Here is a 19525-nt window from a genome sequence, read left to right as displayed (position 1 = left end):
ATACAAATCTAAAATTAGAAAACTAATTAGCGTTGTGTTTCCTGGTTCTAAAGCAGAAAAAATTGCCGCCAGATTGAGAAAACTATGAAAACTTTCTCATTCAATTAATAAATTATTCAAAGATAATCTTGAAAGTGTACTTACAGTTGATCTTCAAAGACTTGGTTCTTTATAATGGTGGTATGAATGTACATCATCAATTCTTATGTAATGTTATAGAGATATTTGTACATGTATGTGGTAGTATGCATAAGGGAATTTCTAGGGTGGATTTAAAGTTACGTTGCAACTTTAATAAGAGTTTAGCTCTCTAAAGTTACAACATTTACTCCAATATACTAATGTAGATTGCCTCATTGTTCAATGGAGAGAAATAAGAAACTCTAAAATGTCTTTCTTGTCATCTTATGTAAGATGGGATGCACCAAAATTGGAAAGTTCTCCTCTTTCTACTGTCAGTGGAGGGGAGTCTGGTCAGCTTGCCCGCTACCTTTGGTGTTTAACTTTTCATCAGCTGACGTCTGAAGAGGGAATGATCACCATTTTCTATGACATTAAATCACTATTTTTACCAAAGAATTCATACCAATAGATTGAAACAATAAGTTATTAAAACTCTAGGAAATCCCCACCATCACTTCAACACAACACTTTGGGAAGTTCCATTGGAGATATAAAGTGGTGTGGGAGTAGGGTGTTTTTTTGGTGTGTGTTGTGGGGGTGTTTTTTCGTTGTTGCTGTTATTTGTTGGGGATTTTTTAAAGCAAAGACTGGAAGATAAAGTCTGTCAATTTGTTCATCCTGTGACTGTAGGAGCTACAATTCCTGCTTGGATACAGACTTTTGAGGAATGCTAGAAGATGGCAAAGTGGGGAAGAACATTTAATTTGCTCAAAAGTGTGTGTGTGGCTACAAGATGAACAGCACCTTGCAGAATCAATCCTCGTAACACCAACCAACTTAATGAGCATTATCCCTGAACCGATCTATTCATTACTGCTGATCAAAATCTTGTGCTTGCTGTATGTATACTGCCAGACATTCTACTCCCCCAGAGTCACCCCGTGCTATCATCCTACACTGAAAGCTTACACTTCCTCGATCTGCTCTAGTTTATATCAAATGGAGATTATTAAGTTATACACAGGGGAACAGGTGGGTGGAGCAGCTGGCATGAGAAGTGAGCAGCCTGACAACAGAAAAAAATCAGGGTAGATTGCAGCACAAAAAATTTCCTAGGAAATTGCAAATTTCACAATCTGTTCATGAGAACTGATGGTATAGCTTGTGTGCCAGGTAACAAGTCTGGGAGACTCTAGACTTCACTGGAAGCAGACTATTCAAGACCTTCAAAGATCTTGTTAGTTTTGGCTTCAGTCTATTACACTGTATCATGCAATCCTACTCATTCTGGAAAGCAATTCTTTATGAATTTCATAAGTGGATTGAAAAGGTCACAGTGGTTTTTCAGTCTTAATTAACTAACTGCCTGATTTACTGTATTTTTTGTTACAGATGATGCTTTAAAGATAGCTCTGTGAATCTTTCAAGTCATGCAGAATTTGGGAGGTTTATCTTTGGTCTAATTCAGTGATGTGAAGGAAACATCAGTTTGAAATGGTTCTGACAAACACCAGTTAAAGAAGGCTAACCAACTAAATAGACTCCTCCTAATTTGGATGCAGTGTGGAGGGTGACCTGGTGGGATGAAATGTTACAGATTCAGAAGCAGTCAAAATTTAGATTATAATGAACTGGGATAGCCAAGGAGAATGCTGTAACATTCAGCACAACCTGATAAAGCTGAAGCAGCAAAGTTTCTACAATAAGTAAATGCATAGGTGGCTATAGAGGGAGCAGGTGTCAAGATTGGATGTGGAAGAAAAGGTAAGCCACCAGACATTGTCCAGTACCGTGGCAGTTTACCCTGTATCATTTACTAGGGAACTCAGACCAACACAGACTCTGGGTTAGGATGCTGTCTCAGGACACAGCAGAATGTCTTACCTCTGTGAGCCGAGTGTTGTCATGGTGTATCTCTGGTTATCTCTTGTTTTGACTTCAGCTTTTCTTGTGAAAGTTTCATTAAAACACATACATTTCTGCAAAAAAGTTGCACTTCTGATAAATCAGCATTTTTCAAATGAAAAGTGTTTAATCAAGAAGTTTCCAGCCAAGTCTAATTATAGCATCCTCTTTAAATGTTTCAGGGTTTCAGACAGCACACACAATGAAACATTTGTTATTACTGAAGTCTTTCATATTACTCAAATTGCAAGAAACAACTAAATATGTCATAAATGATAGCTTGATAAGCATTTGACATGCCACTGATTAACATTTTGTGGCTTGAGCTTCTAGCCTCCCTCTTTTAAATGCAAACTTCCTTCTAGTTCTTACCTGAATTACTGTGGAACACAAGCCAAAGTTCACTCCGACTTCCTTTCTACACAAATTCAATTAAGAAATGAAAACACGTAGAGTCTCTCTTGGGGTGTGGGGGTGGTATGTGTGGCGTGGGGGAGCAGGGACAGAGGGGGGGGGGGGGGGGGGAAGAGTAGGCCAAAAGAAGAAAGGAGAGCCATTTGTAAGTGGAAAAAAGAATCAGTAGTAGTTTTTCACATGGACAAAGTAATCTGTTACTAGAGGTGGCAGGTTTCTTGCTTATGACAGAAGACAGTCAGCCAGCTGCGCGTGAGAGAAAGGTAACTCCTATTTGTACAGTCACAGGGAATAGCATGCTGGTAATGGCAGGAGAAAGTGCTTGGCTTTTAGAAATATTTTGGCTATTGTGGAACGTGCGGTGCATGAATATTGGTTTGAAACCAGAATGTCTTGCTGTTGTTGACGTGCTGCTTCTCATTGGCTTTTGTTGAACAACTTGCACACTCCTGCTACAATCTAAAAGACCACGGTGAATTTTACAAGAGCAAAGTAAAGAGAGAAATATGGTGACAATAATAGAAGAGAGAATATAAAGAGAAAGGCTCAGGAGAAAGTATGGAAGCTCAGCTGCATTACTTTAAGGCACACTGAGTCTGGTAGCACAGAAATTGCCAATGCAGGTTTAAGACCACTACACTGGCAAAAGCTGAATAATACATGCAAAGGCCAACACATTTCTGACTCATTGTCTAGAGTCTGGTATAGCAAGTGACAGCTGGTGGTGTTCTTAATATCAGCACCAAATCCAAGGAAACCAGCTGAAGCATGTAGCTGCGAAAATTCGTTACCCGTTTAAAAAGTTCAAAGGGTATGTGAGGAAAGTTAGAAAAAGACTTTGGCTTTTGAACACTCGGCTCTTTCACAGGAGCTTCAGGAGTTACATAAACTTGTGTAAGAAAGCATGCTGAGAATATTTCAGCTAAATGACTTTTAAAAGCTTGGCTTACACAAGGTATGAATTCCAAGCAAATTGACAAAATCCTTTAGCTGAGATAGACAAAGCAAAAAAACTCCCAAGCTCAGGAAGAACCCTCTCCACCCCCCCAAAATAAACTGAACCCCAAACTCTCCAGTACCAGTAGGTGCTTGAACTATATTTGCTTTTTTTCCTATTATTTAAACATACAGATTAAAAAGCATGTCTGGAAGGCTTCTGCAGCACCCAGAGAAAAGCATCTAAACCATGGGATCCCAAAATTCTGATTAGGGATAGATATTGATCCAGGGTATACCATGACAAAAAAAATAATCTGCAATGCAGCCCTTTTCTGGTCACACTTGAAAGAGGAGGCTTATTCCATCAAGGCCTAGGAAATTAGCACCACCACTGCGCCCCACCCCACCGTTTTTTTTCCCTTTAAATTATGCTGCTAGTGTTGCTGAAGAGTAGACAGGGTCTAGAAAGAATTGCCTGGGGGCTCCGAGAAATCTGTTTGTTCTTCAGTGCCCAGCTGGAAGACTCAACAGGTTGGTGTTGGGACAATCACAATTAGAGAGTCATTTGGGGCTGTAAAAAAGCTTTCTGTGGTGGAAGTGGCCAGGGAGCAGTACTTTACAGCTTTTTGATTGAAAAACAGAAGTAGTTTTTGAATGCTTAATAGGTAGCTATTCATAAGAGCAAGTTGGATATTATTACTCAAATGTCAGATGGATTTAAAAGATACTGATAAATTATAGTTATCAATTTTGTGGCATCAACGTTGTGTTAGTAAAAAATGGTTTTATAATCTGTTTTAAACTATAACTGCACCAGGAAAAAAATTAGTCTGAATCTAGATTAGATGTGTATGCTTTAGCTCAAGTGTAAGCTTAATAGAATTGTACAGAAACAACTGGACCAAATCTTTGTTAGAGGTTTATTCTTAGCTCTTGGAAAGTAAGTTACTGTAGAGTAACTCACATGGATAAACAAGTAAACTGGCTTCTGACTGCTATACTGCTGCTTGTCTGTGTGCTCTTTTAGTACATCAGCCTAGGCTTTCATACTTCTTTGGTATGTGGGTATCCATTATTGCTGAGACAGACTCTGAGGATTTGAACCTGTTAGGAACCTTATTTTGGGACTATGTGAAGAGCAGACGTTTTTCAGAAAAACAGGATGATCTTTACAAACAAGGCAGCTTTTGTGTACTGGAACACAGCATTTCAAGGTACTTAAATTAGAAGGAAAAGCAAAGCTTTTATGTACATCCATGCTGGCAGCGTGATAATTCCATGCCATTACCAGCTCTTGATGGCTTTTTCACACCACGTGGTATTTATTTTCTACATGTTCCTGACCAAGCTCCCTATTTCAGTACTAATTAAATCCTTCAGTATCACCCTTCAGTGAAATTGGTCTTACCTTCTTTCATGGTGTAAACAGGGCTTCATTTCCAAGGGTGTTCTCCAGTAGAAACACTTCCATAAACCGAGCTCGAGCATGTGCTGCTGCTCTGTTTCCCTGGTAGTTCATTTCCATGCAGCATAAATATGAATCTTTTCCTGAATCATGGCCTTTCCTGTTATTGGTGAGCATAATGGTTCAATTATTTAAGTGTCCTATCTTTTCTTGTGCTTCCTTTGATCATCTACTGTATTTTCCAGAAGAGGGTCTTCATTTATTGCAAATTGACCAAAAGTTATCAAAGCAAAGTTAGATTCTTTATGCTTTACATGTGAGAAACTGAAACATCGACAGAAGAAATGTTGTCTGTGGTGACAAAAAAAAGTTCTTGGTCATCTACAAAAATAGAAAACCTTACATCTAGCCTGACATTATTATGTGCTGAAAGGAAATGACACCAAGTTTCATATGTTCTGTGTCCCTAGAAAAGACAGGAGCTCTTTTGCTCCTTAACAACTCTATTTTTGGAGGGTGCAACTGTCCTCAATGATTAAAGCCCACAGATGCAGATTAACGTAGTCTTTGGTCTTTTTTTGGCCATGATACTGTGGCTGAATTTACTATCCTGTGCATCTTTTAGATATATATTTTGCTTTTTTAGGTTTGCAGTGTTGGAAACAGACATAGTATGGATGAAAATTGGCAGAAAAATGTGAAAAGCTTTAGGATTTTGAGTCAGGTGGCAGAACATTCGGGAAGCTTCTGGCATACCACAGATGGTCGATATAAACTGTTGTGGTAAAGCAGCTCTGCCAGGAACCCCATGGAGTTTATTTCTAAAGTAAACTTTTAAAAATACACAGAATATTAAAGCTGGGAGAATTAATGTAATTTGAAAGCACTGTTAATATGTTAGTGTGTTGTTACATAGTTCCATACAGCCCCATCCTTTTCTTTTTTCCTTAGTTATGCAAGATTAGGATCCTGATTTTCCTGCTTCTGCCTTCTCTGATCTTTGTACTCTTTCAAACAAATCACGTAGCTGGTCTGGGGGACATGGCATACTATTGAGTCAAGAGGTGAACTGAATGGCCGAGCTATAGATACTTTTATATTTACAAAAGAACCACAAATAGGATTAAGGAGCATAAGCATAATTTTACATAGTATATATTATAGGCTTATTAATTAAACCAAAATATAGAATAAATACTGCATAACATTTATATTATTTATGTAGAAAAATATTTTGTTATTTATGTGTAAACTATATATACATGATGCATTTATTCTTATATATATCTATGATTATATAAAAGAATAAGAGTACTACTATATATCATGCAGGATGACACAAGTTTTATTATATTAAATAATATTCTTACTTGAATTATGCTATAAAGTGTGAAAATTTTAGAAGAAGATTGGGATAGGAGTGGATAAGAACACCCAATTGCCTCATACTGACACTCAAACAGGGGTTTTTAAAATTTTCCCCCCCTTGTTTTTTTGAGGTTTTTTTTTTGGGGGGTGTGGGTGGGTTGTTTGTTTTGTTTGTTTGTTTGTTTGTGTTTTTTAACAAGGAGAAAATGTTCTTAAAGAGAATAATTTTCAGCTGAAAAATTCCCAGGCACACAGATAAAAATATCTTGAGACAAAGTTTGGGAATTTGATTAATTTTTTTCAAGAATGTCCATTTCTTGGAATTGTGATCCACGACGCTTGGCAAATCTTAGCTAACAACTGATATTTCAAGAAGAAACCTATGTCCATAAAGATAGTGTTAGATTCTTAATAACTTCTTTTATTTCCTTTATTAGCTAAAGAAGTCAGCATTTAGAGATGTCAGTCAAAATGTATTTTTTTAAAGTAAGAAAGGGATTCCAAGCTGTGACTCATCTCTTAATAATGATTCCATTGTACATCACTGCAAAAAAGTAGATACTGTTTTAGCCAGTTTAGATACCAGCTAAAACTTTCTATCTCCAAACAGGTCTTAATATCAAGTTCAAAATAAATTAGTCATCAAAATAAGAAGAGAATCACCTTTTGTACCAGTAAGATATCCTCTAAGATAACACCATAGCGTCTCTCCCTTAAAGACCCAAACATTTGAGTACATCTGTATTTTTTCCACATTTTGTGTGAAGTTTTACTGAAGATTTCATTAAACTAGGTCATAAAGGAGGGCAAACTGAGGTTATCTGGGCTAATTTGATTGTCTGTAAAAGCAATGCATCTGTTGCATTTTCAATGAGTTTTTTTGCCCTCTGCACCTCAGCCTTTCAATCCAGTGAAGGAACCTATTATTTCTCTTCAGCAAAACTCCCATGAAGTTAGTAGGAAAATTCCATGGGCTGCAGGCTAGACTTTTTTTGGTCGGTGTGTATGGATCTGTACTGGGAATTAAGTTACAAGCTGAATAGAATAGTTTGAGACTGAGCTATGCCCAATGGAATTACTTCCTATTTTTAAAATTATTTTCTCCCCCTCTCCCCCTATCCCCGTGTTTGAAAGGAAGCAAGTAAGACCTTTTCTAGGGTAAGTCAGAGAGCATAACCTATAATTGCTGCAAGAATGGACAAAAAGAAGCCAAGTATAAGGTTTGGAAGGCATCAAACATGCATTACTGAGAAAATACAAGGAGTTAAGTTTGAGGAAAAATGTGACTGTTTAGTAATAACATACATTTATCAGTAGCCTCACATCTTTTATGTGGGATCTGAGTGCTGTGTCAGCCATACCTCACCATTTTTGTCTTGCAGAATGGAACCAGGTTGGGAAAAAACACAAAGAAACACAGTTGTATAGCTACAGTAACCTATTCTCATTATATAATTAGGTGTAACCATCGTATGATTTACTATAATGTACAGTTTGTGGTGAATGTGTATGTGGAGCCATATTTTTTTGTTTCATCCTCAAGACTGTTAGACTTGCATGTTATTTTGTTATTATACCTTTCCACTTCCATAGCAACAATTCAGCTATTCTCAGCTCATAGTAATCGTGAGAAAACCAAATTCCATCTGTTTTTGCCAAATGAAGTCTGAATAAACCTTTGCTTGTTAAACATTACTTATTTCTACTCCTAGGCTAGTCAAGCAAAGTAGTGTCTGCTGGTGTTGCATGAAGTAAACAAACTGCCCTGCTAGTGAGAAATGTGTGTGGTCACTCAGTGTCACAGCTAACGAATACTGCAAAACTGGGGTCAGTGTCAGCACTGGAACAAGACAGAGCTCTGAAAGCACACTTGAGGCCAGCGCCACAGAATCGGGTTCTAATCCTCATGCCATACAGTAACAGTGCAGATCAGGAAATCTAGTAGTCTCATTGTGAACAATGTGTTAGGAATACATCAGGGTAAGAGTCTCATTGTTACGAAAACTGGCGAAATGTAGTGTCAGCATCTTTCTCTATACCTCTTTACATCTCTCTGCTTGTTTATCTGTGGCCTGTTGTTATCAAATGCTTTTAGTTCTCACTGCTAAAACTGGAGGGAAGGCCTCAGGCCTTTCTGTTGCCTGTGAATTATTCAATCCAGATGACATGTTCTAAATAGTCTTGGCCTGGAGTAATGACTTAGGCTGTTCTGTAACATACCTCTTTCTTCAGAAGTTCTTCAGAACACCTGATGCTGCGAGCATTTCTTTGCTTCCTCAAAGACAATTTCTTTAGTGACTCTTCAGTGCGTTATTGACCTGGTACTGTTATGAGATGTTCTTAGTCTTTTCACCGTCCTTTCCACTATTTGCAGCATAAGGAAACAAAACTATAAATTTGCTTCCTCACATCTTTAGAAATCTACCACAGAGTTCAGGGAGAGCTCTGAAAACAGCGCCCATCTCCAAGACCTTCACAAAGCAAGGATTTCAGACACAACCTATAAAATGCAGGGAGGTCTCCAGGCCCCTCTTTTCACAGCAAATGAGAAATTAGGATGGTTCTGCTCATCTGTATTTTGCTGAGCATACTCTGTATCTCTCTGCCAATGGCAAGAATAGAAAATCAAGATTTAACAACCACTTACTCCACGGCCATTTCAGCAGGCCCATCAGAATTTCTGCAGCTGCTCTCCACTCAGGGCTCATCAAACACCTCTCCCTTCACAGTTTCTCAAACGCCTCCACCTCAGCATTTCAAGTAACTCAAGCTGCTTCCTTTCTTGCTTGGTCTCCCGCTTGCCTGCCAAAACCTTTATTAAGGGCTTCCCCGTCAATCATCCTGAAGGCCTCTTCGGAGGTCTGATTAGTATTTGCAGCCCATGTTCAGGAACAGGCTGAATCTATCTGGTACAATTTATAAAAAGGCGTATGAAAGACAGGAAGGATTTAACTAAAGGGTGAAGTCTTGTTTCTGTGCTGCAAGATACAATCTCTGTGAGCAGCGAGATATTTTCAGATTGCAAAAAGTTTTGCATGCGGGAATTTAAGATAGGCAACGTCGTCTGGGATTGTTAGGGCTTGCCTCTACTGCAGTGCCTGAGAAAACTGGGTAGATGAGCCCGTGCTGTAGCTTGAGACCGCTGTGCTGAAGCTGCCACTACAGCGCTGGTAGTTTATGGTGGGCTTAGACATCCCTACAGCCTGTACAATCACATCAGCACAGACATTCCCTTCATCTTGCTAAGCTCATACAGGCTGGATAAGGCATTTTAGAGGAAGATGAGTTTTCTGTGATTGGTGCTCTGGATGCCATGTCTTATGATTTCACAAAAATATTAAACATTGAATTCTTTTCACCCTGAGGAATGGAGAATGGGCTGAATTTCACTTTCACAGGCAGTACTGGAGTCTTGAGAAGTTGTGGGGATAGGCTGGATATGCCCAAGGCAAGGGGAGACCCACCACGAACTCCCCATCTGGGTAGACTGGGCAGCCTGTCCAGCCTTATCTGCTAGGCTCCATTGAACAAGAAGTGAGCAAGGCACCTGGCTTAAAAAAATAAAAAAAAAAAAAAAAAGAAAGAAAGAAATTATTTATTTGTGATGCCCAAAGCAATCAGCTTGCATGCTGAAGGACGAGATTTTTTTTTAGATATACTGCTTTATTCATGCAATCCTGGTTAATCTAATAAACTTACTAAAGCTACATTTAGTGCTTTTTCTGGCCTGTCACTGCTGTAAATTTTTCTGCGAAATCAGGCTGCGGAAAGTTGATATTACCTGATTTAATTATAAAACAGTTATCAGAGCAAACTAAAGAGACTAACCGCTGCCTGCCAGCTTCAGGTGCTGTTGAGTGAGCAGCACGAGCAGAAGTGGCAGCAGGACTGCACCTCGTTGCAACCACGTGTGGCAGAAACTGGCTGTTGCCTGGTAACAGGGACTGTTGCTTTTCTTTTTCCAGTGGTTTAGCAAAGAGCTGAAGCAACCAATTTGGGAAGCAGCATAAGGTTTGAAAAGAACAAATAGTTGTTGAGGAAATAACAGTCAAAGAGATTTGAGATTATTACTTGGATACAGCAAAAGCCAGCACAACAGAAGGGTTGCGAGGAGAGGCAAAGGGGAAAGAACAGGACACTTATTTAAAAGCTGGAAGGAAATTTTTTTCTGTTTTGATGCTTGTACACCTAGTGACAATGCAGTAGTTCTACACATGCTAATCCAGAAGCATTTTCAGAAAACGGTTTGTACAAATCTTCTCTTCCTCACCTTGCAGTCACTTCCTCTTGTTTAGATTTTCATGTTTACCTTCCACTATATTTTTTACTCTCTATTTGCTCTTCAGAAGGAGTTTTTCCTGTTAGACCTTGCATGAAGTGAGGGTGGTACTGCTTTCAATAAATGGCAATATGTTGAGACAACAGGGGGCACTTGATACCTCTGGGTTACTGCTGCTGATAGCGTGTGCTCCGTGCCTCGCTGCCTGCATTTTCAGGTAGAAGATGTTGCATCATCTGCGCATGTGGAAGATTTTTCTTCATAATACAAAGGTTACAGAAACAGACTGAAAGGTTCCCTCCTATGAGCGCAAGGGAGCCTCCAGAGGTCCATTTTTGATCAGAGAACATAGAAACGAGGGCAATATTTTGCAGTCTGCTTCCTGTGGAAGTGCTGATTTGAGTTCTGTTTTACAGGTGAGGGAGATGCAGTTGGACTGCTCAGCTCAGATTTTCCCTGTGTTTCCTTTCCATCCATATGGCAAATGTACATTGCTAAATTACTCCAGTAGATCAGGTCACAGAAACAAATGATTGTGTGAATGAATGTAAAGGAGACAGGCTTATTTGTGATGGCTTTACCATGGAGAGTTCAGGTAAACACACAAGTTCACAGGTATGAGTTATCCTAGAGAAGATAGCCTGGCTTTTGGTGTGTACTCTGGTTGCTAGTGATACCTATATTATATAGATTAGAATTATGTCAAATATTTTTATCTTTGTTGTATTTACATTTTCACTTACATGTGCAGACTTACAACTCGGGTTGTGCAGCTTTCTCTTTGGTTCTAATGGAGATGTCCCAAAATACATTGCTGGAAGGGAAATGGACCATAAGGAGCTAGGTATGAATACATTTCCCAGTACAGCAGGCTGTTCAGGGTAACTTCTTTTTAGTGCTGTCTTGTGATGGCCTTGCAGCAATGAGCCATTATTCACACAGGTATTCTGGTGGGTTTCCTTTCTGTGAGATGCTACTGACCAGCATGAGGGAGAGCTCATAATCTGCACTCAAGATCTGATATCACCATTGCACTGATACAATATGGATTTTCACTCCTTGCCATCTCTGTTTATGTTAGTTTCCTCCTTCTTCAGTTTTCTGAATTGCACACCATTTCCCCCCACACATAAAATCCCATTTCTGCACAATCCTTTTTCTCTCTACATATGGTTAAGTATGAAAAGATAAATGTGTAAGGCTTGGAAAACCCTAACCCCTTTTCTAAAGCAACAATATTTAGGTTCACTGCCTAGCTGCCAGATTTATTCATGCCTCTCCTAAAACTATTTCAGTCAACTGTAATTCTTAGAAAGATCTTTTGGAAATTACTCTCTTTTACTTGGAGCAAAAGAAATGTGAAGATATGTGTCTTCCAAAAAAATTTTAGAGGACACAAAATAATAATAATTGTGTAATTTAAATACTAATAAAGCAGTAAATACATCTATCTTCCATTGGGTTTGTGCCACCTTATATAGTTATTACAGCTCACTATTCTACTTTTACTAAGTAAAGTACTTAGTACACTTCAACTACACTTATTTTCTTGATAATTAAAAGCATATATCTTCAAAGAATAATGCAAGTGAAAGTGTCAAAAATACTGACAGAACATTAAAAATCTTTGGTTAAGGAAATTCGAGGAAATTGTTCTCAAGAATGAGAGTTGCAGCTTTTGGCTTTCCTTCACTTGACATATTTTAGACCTAATTCAGTAGTTATTGAAATCTGTGATTCAGGCTTTTTTTTACATGCCATGGCATTCAATGAACATACATTCTGAACATGCCTCTTTTTTTTTTTTAACACACTACTGGCCCCATAAGATGACACATTTGCTTCTCTTCTTCCTTTGGGTCTGGAACTATTCTATTCTGTAACTATTATTCAAGTGACAGAATACTTTTATTTGTGGGTATTCCAGCTTATTTCTCTAAACCTGTTTAAAGGGAAAGGCTTTACTCAACAGTGGAATCTGCCCTTTGTAAATAACTTTAAAATGAGTGGACTAAAGAATTTGGGCAGTAACGCAAGTCCCCAGTGTTAAATTATGCTATTAGCTGTTATGCAAACAGTTCAAAAAACTTCTGTGGAAACTCTTTAAAAACAGTATTACTGCTAATTTCTAAAAGGTATATTACTATCTTGGAAATTTAGTACTGTACAAACACTTCTAGCAGCTGACTCTGCATCTGCATTCTCAATCAGATTTTGGCTATGCAGCAAACATTAAAAAAAAAAAAAAGAGGTTTGCACTCAGATTGTGTCTTAAAAGTGACCTAAAAATCTATAGATGTTTTATTTTTCATTTCTCAATATGATGAGCCAGCTGGCACAACTTATAGGCTGTTCATGTGGAGTTGTGGCTCTTCCAGAAGATTTCCTGTAAAAATAATCAGTGAGTATTGAGATGTGCTCAACTAAGAGGATTTCTGTGTCACAAGCCACTTTCAGTATATGGTATTAAAAGTTTATTTGGTATTTTCAAGTTGCCAAACTTTGAGATTTTCTTTAATGACAACCAACCTATCATTTTTGACTCTGATGAATGATCAGCTGTGACAGAAACCTCTTTTCCTAGAGATCTTGTAAAGCACTTAAAAGCCAATGGAGTGCACTGTTCTACTGGGTTGTTAAAATAATTCATCAGAGTAGATATTCAACAAGTTACTAGCTATCATATTGTTGTGTATTATAGCTGCATATGCAAACCTAAAAACATGTGGACCGTATTATACTGTTGAGTCCCTTGTGAACATATTCTCAACAGCAAAATGAAATAAAACTGAAAGAACTAAACTAAAAGGAATTCCTTTCAGCAGTCCGTCCTTTGGTGTAGTGCCATCGGGAAGAGCTATGCTGCCTCTGGGTCTGCAAATGGCATGTAAAAGCCCGCTCTATATTGCACTGTTGTGTGCTACAGACACGTTAGTTTTGTTACTGTTAAATTGGGCACTTAGCCCAAAATCTAGGTACAGGACTGCCTAGATTTCTGTCAATAAAGTCCTCATGCCACGTTCATTTTTACTTCTGGCTATGTCTACAAATGTCAGATTCTGACAAGATTGGGTATTTTTTTACTTGAATCTTGCCACCACTCACAAAATGAGAGTTCCTCTGCCTTTTTCATTTGGAGGCCAACATTCATTGACACCCACCATCAACACAGAGAGACACATGGTAACCTTGTTTACCAATGGTTTAGTGATCAGGCTACTTGCCTGGGGTATGAAAGACTGCAGTTTAAAATATCTGTCTGCTCTGGAGTCAGATCAGAGCAGTTCCACTTTGCATTAAATATTCATTAGGCCTCTGAGTGAAAAAGAGAGAGAGAATGACTGATTCTATTTCAGTAGACAAGAGGCTGGGGCATTTAACTGTGATGTAAGAAAGTTATGTATAGGTTCTTATTCCACTGAAGGAATTTAGGGTAAGATCATCTTACAGTTCCTATGATTTTTTTGTCTATGCTCTCTCTCTCTCTGCCAAGCTTGAAATTTGTGCTTGCTTTACATGTACATGGCCTGTCCTTGCACTTGGTTGTGGGAGCCTGCATCAGATGCTGGTGACAGACCACTGGCTATGAAATTTGTTTTCATGCTTTGGATGTAGACATCTCTTTTGACACCAATCACACCACAACACCACCCCCAGCCAAACCCTAGATTTTTTTTTCTTTATTTTCAGTCAAATACTGCTATTCTATTTACCATCCAAACATTGTATCTGTATATGTCCACCAAGATAAAAGCTCCATGAAACTAGATTTCTGAAGTTTATTAAATTGTGAGTCACCTTATTTTTATTTTCTCCCAAACTGATGTCAATGCCTCTGAATTTATTAAATGAAGTGAGTTCCCTGAAAATCTTTAAGGATATGACAGCATATTAAATTGGCAGCTTTCCTAGTGAGGAGAGTTCAGTTCAAGGTTGGAGGTCAGTATTTAATATCCTTCAAGTGAATAATTTAATCTGTATGAACTACCGCCTTTCCCTAGGTAGCCTTGGCCTTTACAGATAGGACAGATAAACAGTTGACTAAACTGAAAAGGGTCAACAATGCTTTAGACAGTCCCAGGAACTTGGAACGGGAGACTATGTTATGGCACAAAAACAGTAAATGGGGGCTAAAGCTCACAAAACCAAGCACTTCCCATGGTAAGTGTTCCAGGAGAGAAGGCAAAAGACAGAAAACCTAGTTTCCAGCTGTTTGGTCCAGGACAGCCCTAGAATGTTACACCCAGAGTGAGATGAAGATGCAAACGAAGTCAAATGCCACCTGTCAGGAAGGTTCATTGGAGCAGAGTGTCGGTAAGAAAAGAGCAATAGGAAAGGGAAGAAAGATTAGAAAAGAAGGAAACCTAGCAAGCAATGGGGACAGAGTTAGAAAAGGCAGTCACCACCATGGATCCAGTGGCTGGTCCGTAATGCTCGTGCTACGTACTTCTCTGCAGTAGTACTACCTTGCTGACAAGTAAAAATAGCCATATTAAACCCTTTATCCTTTGCCGCAATACTGATACATTTGTAATTATTATATGAACATTGTAACCAAGTGCCATTGGATAACTGAACGTGGGTCTGATTCCACTTGTCCCTATATCTTGAACAGTTGCAAGGTTTATGATCTGTGGTTGATCCAACTGTAACCAGGTGATAACGTCCATTCACAGATGCTTTGTCCCAACCGTACCACTACCAATTCTCCCACTTGAGCACCTTCCCCTTCAGAGATTATTTTCTGTTCAGTTTTTATTTGCAAGGCAGCAGCTCGATATTTCCGTATCATACCCTCTTGTTTAGCACAAGCATCTGTAAACCAAACATTCAATAAGTGTTCTGAAAACGAGGGGGCAACTTGCACCACAGGGGAAATAGAACTGTTTTCAGTTTTCAGGGCAGCTTCTTCCTGAATAGCCAAGGTCTTGGCAGCACCCTCTGAAACCCTGAAAATACTACAGTAATGTTGAATCTGAGCATACCATTTCTGCACCGAGGCTCGTTGTGCCACCCAGTCAGGCGTTGCTGTCCCAGTCAACACAGGTTTTATCACCTTAAAAGGACCTCTAAGCACTATCGGTTCTTTATGTATGGTGCATTCAGCCTCCTGCAGGGCTAAGCTGACCACAAACAAACACTTCTCCTGGGTGGAGTACCATTACTCAGCATCCTTAAATCTGTAGGAGTAGAACCCAATAGGTCAAGTGGGTCCTTCTGAAGTAAACACAAAGCTATCTTAGTCCTCAGCTTGCAAGGGAACTATAAAAAAGCATATCTTTGAGGTCAATAGTTACCATAATGGGATGAGCTGGTTCCTGGATGGATGCTCTAAGCTCAGCAATGTTTGGCACAGCAGCTGTTAACGGGCCCGAGTTAGCATTAAGCCTTTGATAGTCTACAGTTAGTCTCTATCTTCTGTTTGGTTCACAAACAGGCCATGTCAAGCAGTTAAAAGGAGAGTGGGCCAGCACTACAATTCCCTGTTCCTTTAACTCCCCCAATACTGGGGTTATCCCTTCCTGTGCCCCTAAGGGTAATGGATAGGGTTTGACATTAGTCAAGTCATGAGGGAGGGAGCAAAGCCACAGCCTGTAACAGCCATATATCTACAAACGGGGTACCAAATGTCCAATTCCTCCCCTTATAAATCTTCTTTTACCCTTCAGAACATCTGAGTCCTGAAAGGTTAAGCAGGAATGGTCCCACAACCATCATTACTGGAGTGGCTGTATCCTCCCTGGGTAATCACAAACCAACAGTGGCCATTGTGTGTGCTTGAACATTACCAAAAGCATCTGCAACAAACATACATTGCTTAGACAAGAGTTGTGCCACTTTGTGCCACATCTTCAGTTTTAATAGCTGAAATCTGAGCTCCAGTATCTATCAGGAACATTACTGACTTAGGTTCCACAAAACAAGTAATTAATAGACCACCTTGATGATTTTCAGTGAGCTGCCAAATGTGTACCCACCCTTCGCTCCCCCGCTCACTACAAGGGGGTGCAGGTGTTAAGTTTCCCATTGGCCTAGGGGACACGGTTGTCTTTTGTAAAGGGGAACTAGGAACTGAGCTCTCATTCTTAACTGGTGGACTTTCAGGCCATCCTAACACCAGCTTCTCCAATTTGTCAGTCGGCAACCCATTCATAAGATCTCAGGGAATACTTTGCCGCCACCCCATGGTCCACAGACCTTTATGCCTCTGTCTCACCTCTCACACACGGTGTGAGACATCCTTTTATTGTTAGTTGGGTGTGGGGGTTTCAAACCTTTTAGGTCAGTTTTCATGGATGGAGTGGTGACAGGGCCATACTTTCATCTATAATTTGTTAATTCTTGAGCCACTTCTCCCCAAGTCCACAGTTTCTTTTCCTGGGGTTTGCAATTAGGGGTCACTATCCTTTCTAATGCAGCAATAGCCCTTTTGCCGTGGGACATTGCCTGTGTTTTCCCCTATAATTGAATACCAATCACTTTTTTAAGAAGTCAGGGAGGCTCCTTATGAGTCATTCGTTCTGGGTCAACCGGTATCATCACTGGGGATTCCTGTTTAGGTCTAAGCTCTCGGTCATACATCATTTGCAGACATGCTGCCTCCTGCACATTTTCTACTAGCTGATCAACCGCCCCCATAATAGCAAGGGGATCCCCCCTTTCCAAAGGGTTAAGATCCCCAGCCCAATAGGCTGCTCTTTGGATCAGGGACCAGGGTGCACGGTAGTTACCAGTGGTTAGGAACACTCCCGCCCCCCTTGGCTTTCTTTTCACTTAACAATATCCCATTCCCCCCAGACAATGACACTCTCCAAACATATTCTGTCCCTGACTCCTTAGGAGTCCGACCAAACTATTTTTTCAATTTTGACAATTCAGTAACAGAATATGGAATTTCTTTAGTAGTAATTTGAGGAAATTCATCCTCATCATCCTCACATGTAAACTCAGTCCTGACCAAGGGTTGCAGAGAGCAAGCAGGGACATCCAGTTTGCTCAGTTTTGATTTTGCTTCCTCCAACTCATTATAGACATATTCACTATTTTTTTTTCAGGCAGCGGATAACTGTCCTCATCTGTGAGAAGCTGCTCTTTCAAAGCAGATTGTAAAGAATTTGCTTGGGTTCTTTCCTCTTTCAGTTGTGCCTTTAAGCACTCTGCTTGCCCTTGCAAGGACTGGACCAGATCTTGTAAAGATGGTAGGATTTGGGATTCTGCTGCGTGCCGTTGTTCTCTGGCTTGCACAGCAGCGACTAGGCTGGTGCCCAATGCAGCACAAATAGTAACTTCTCCTTTCCCAGACCCAAGCCATGCATCCTTTTGCAAAGCACAGGCTCTGCCAGTCACACTTTTCCAATTCCACCAATTTTTTGGCATGGAGGGACAAGCCTCCTGTTTCTCCAAGAAGCTGTACAACACTCCCCAGCCCTCGGGGGCGTGCAGCCTTTCAGTCACCCGTGTGGAAAGGGGGGGTGGGGGGTCTCGGGAGGGCAACTCGTTTCCACAAACCCACCCCTCACGTCCCCGCCAGGCGCACAGGGCAGTCCAAGCAAGTGAGATCCAGCAGCTGCACTTCGGGGCGGCTATTCCAATGATGCACACCACATATTTCCTCGAGGGGTGCACGTGTAAGTCAAATCGGGTGAAATCCAGCACCCGTTTTGGGGTGGTCACCTCAGGAGCCGGTTCTACCTCTGCCCGCCCCAGTGGGACGCCCACCGGGGGGGTTGGGTGTGACACCGGGAGGGAGGGGAAGGCGCAAAGGAGGTGAAACACTGCCAGTCAGGAAAGTTCACTGGTGCAGGGTGTTGGTAAGTGAAGGGTGCTGGAGAGGGAGAATGGACAGAGAAGAAGGAAACCTAGCAAGCAGCCGGGATAGAGTTGGAAAGGGTACTCACCACCGTAGGGCCGGTGCCGTCCCGTTGGTCCGTAGTCTCCTCGCCTGCCCGTGGCGGGGGTCTCAGGATGGCACCCTCCCCGTCCGGTGGCGCCGTCTGCTGCAGGGCCCGGGGGGACCCCGTCTGCCAGACAACGGCACCTACCGCCCGCCCGTGCACGCGCCCTGCCTTGGCACGCGGGTTCCGCGGGCCGCACGCGGCGGCTGCGTGGCCGGTTTGCCTCGACGGGCTGAGGCGGCCGCGCGTGCCTGGGCACGCCCCCTCAAAACAACATGGCCGCACCTGCGCGGGGCCGCGTGCCCCTGGTGTGCGCGCAGCTCCCGCCGGCCCGGCGGGCTCTGGGAAGCGTGGCCTCCCTGCCCTTCCCAGCAGCTCGCTGACAGGGCAGCGCAGGCTGTTCAGCGGCAGAGTGGTGAGCAAGGGCCAACGCCGGCATCTTTCAGGTTTGGCCTCAGAAACGTTTGCTGTGTTACACACTGACATCCTGCGTGTTCTCTCTGTTGTCCATGTGTAAAAACCCCACCGAAGTGGATGGGACTGGGGGGAGGAGGGAGGGTTCCTGAGCCTGAGGGCCGAGACCGCAGGTAGGAGGTTGTCCACACTGCCGCAACCTGAACGCTGGGCCTGAGGTGCTCGGTGAAACTTTTGACTATCAGAAGGTGGCAGCATTGACGAAGAAAACAAGTGGAAAAAAACGCATTAAAGTAAATACTCTATACGTTCTGGCCTTTTACTTTGAGTAAAGCCGTATTGTAACAAGGTAATGGCAGTACAGTAATTGAGCGCAAAAGAAACCTTAACGTGTCTGTCTTGAGGAGCAAATTTCAGAGTTTAACAGGGTAACACTGTTAAGTGAAGCAGGGCTTTATGAGATGGCCATCTAAATACCATGTGCCCATAGCATTTGCACCATGTTCAAAGTTTATTCCTAGTGAATACAGATATTAAAGTCACACGTCTGCGATAAACAGACTTTTTGGTCCGCCCCCCCCCCCTCCCCCCCCTTTTTTTTTTCTTTGCTTTAAAGTGAAGGCTTCCCAAATGTAGGCTATGTTTAGACCTACTAGTCTGACAGGAAGCTTAATTAGTTGTGATTTTGTTCACATCATTGGCTTTTAGATTCATTGAGGCAGGAAGCTCTGTGTTTGACATTACTGGCATTGGCTTGGATTGTGATATGTTTGGCCTTATTGA

This window comes from Falco peregrinus, chromosome 2 (genome assembly GCF_023634155.1).
Source record: "Falco peregrinus isolate bFalPer1 chromosome 2, bFalPer1.pri, whole genome shotgun sequence".
In the NCBI taxonomy this organism is placed as follows: domain Eukaryota; kingdom Metazoa; phylum Chordata; class Aves; order Falconiformes; family Falconidae; genus Falco; species Falco peregrinus.
Note: the sequence above shows the minus strand (reverse complement) of the source record.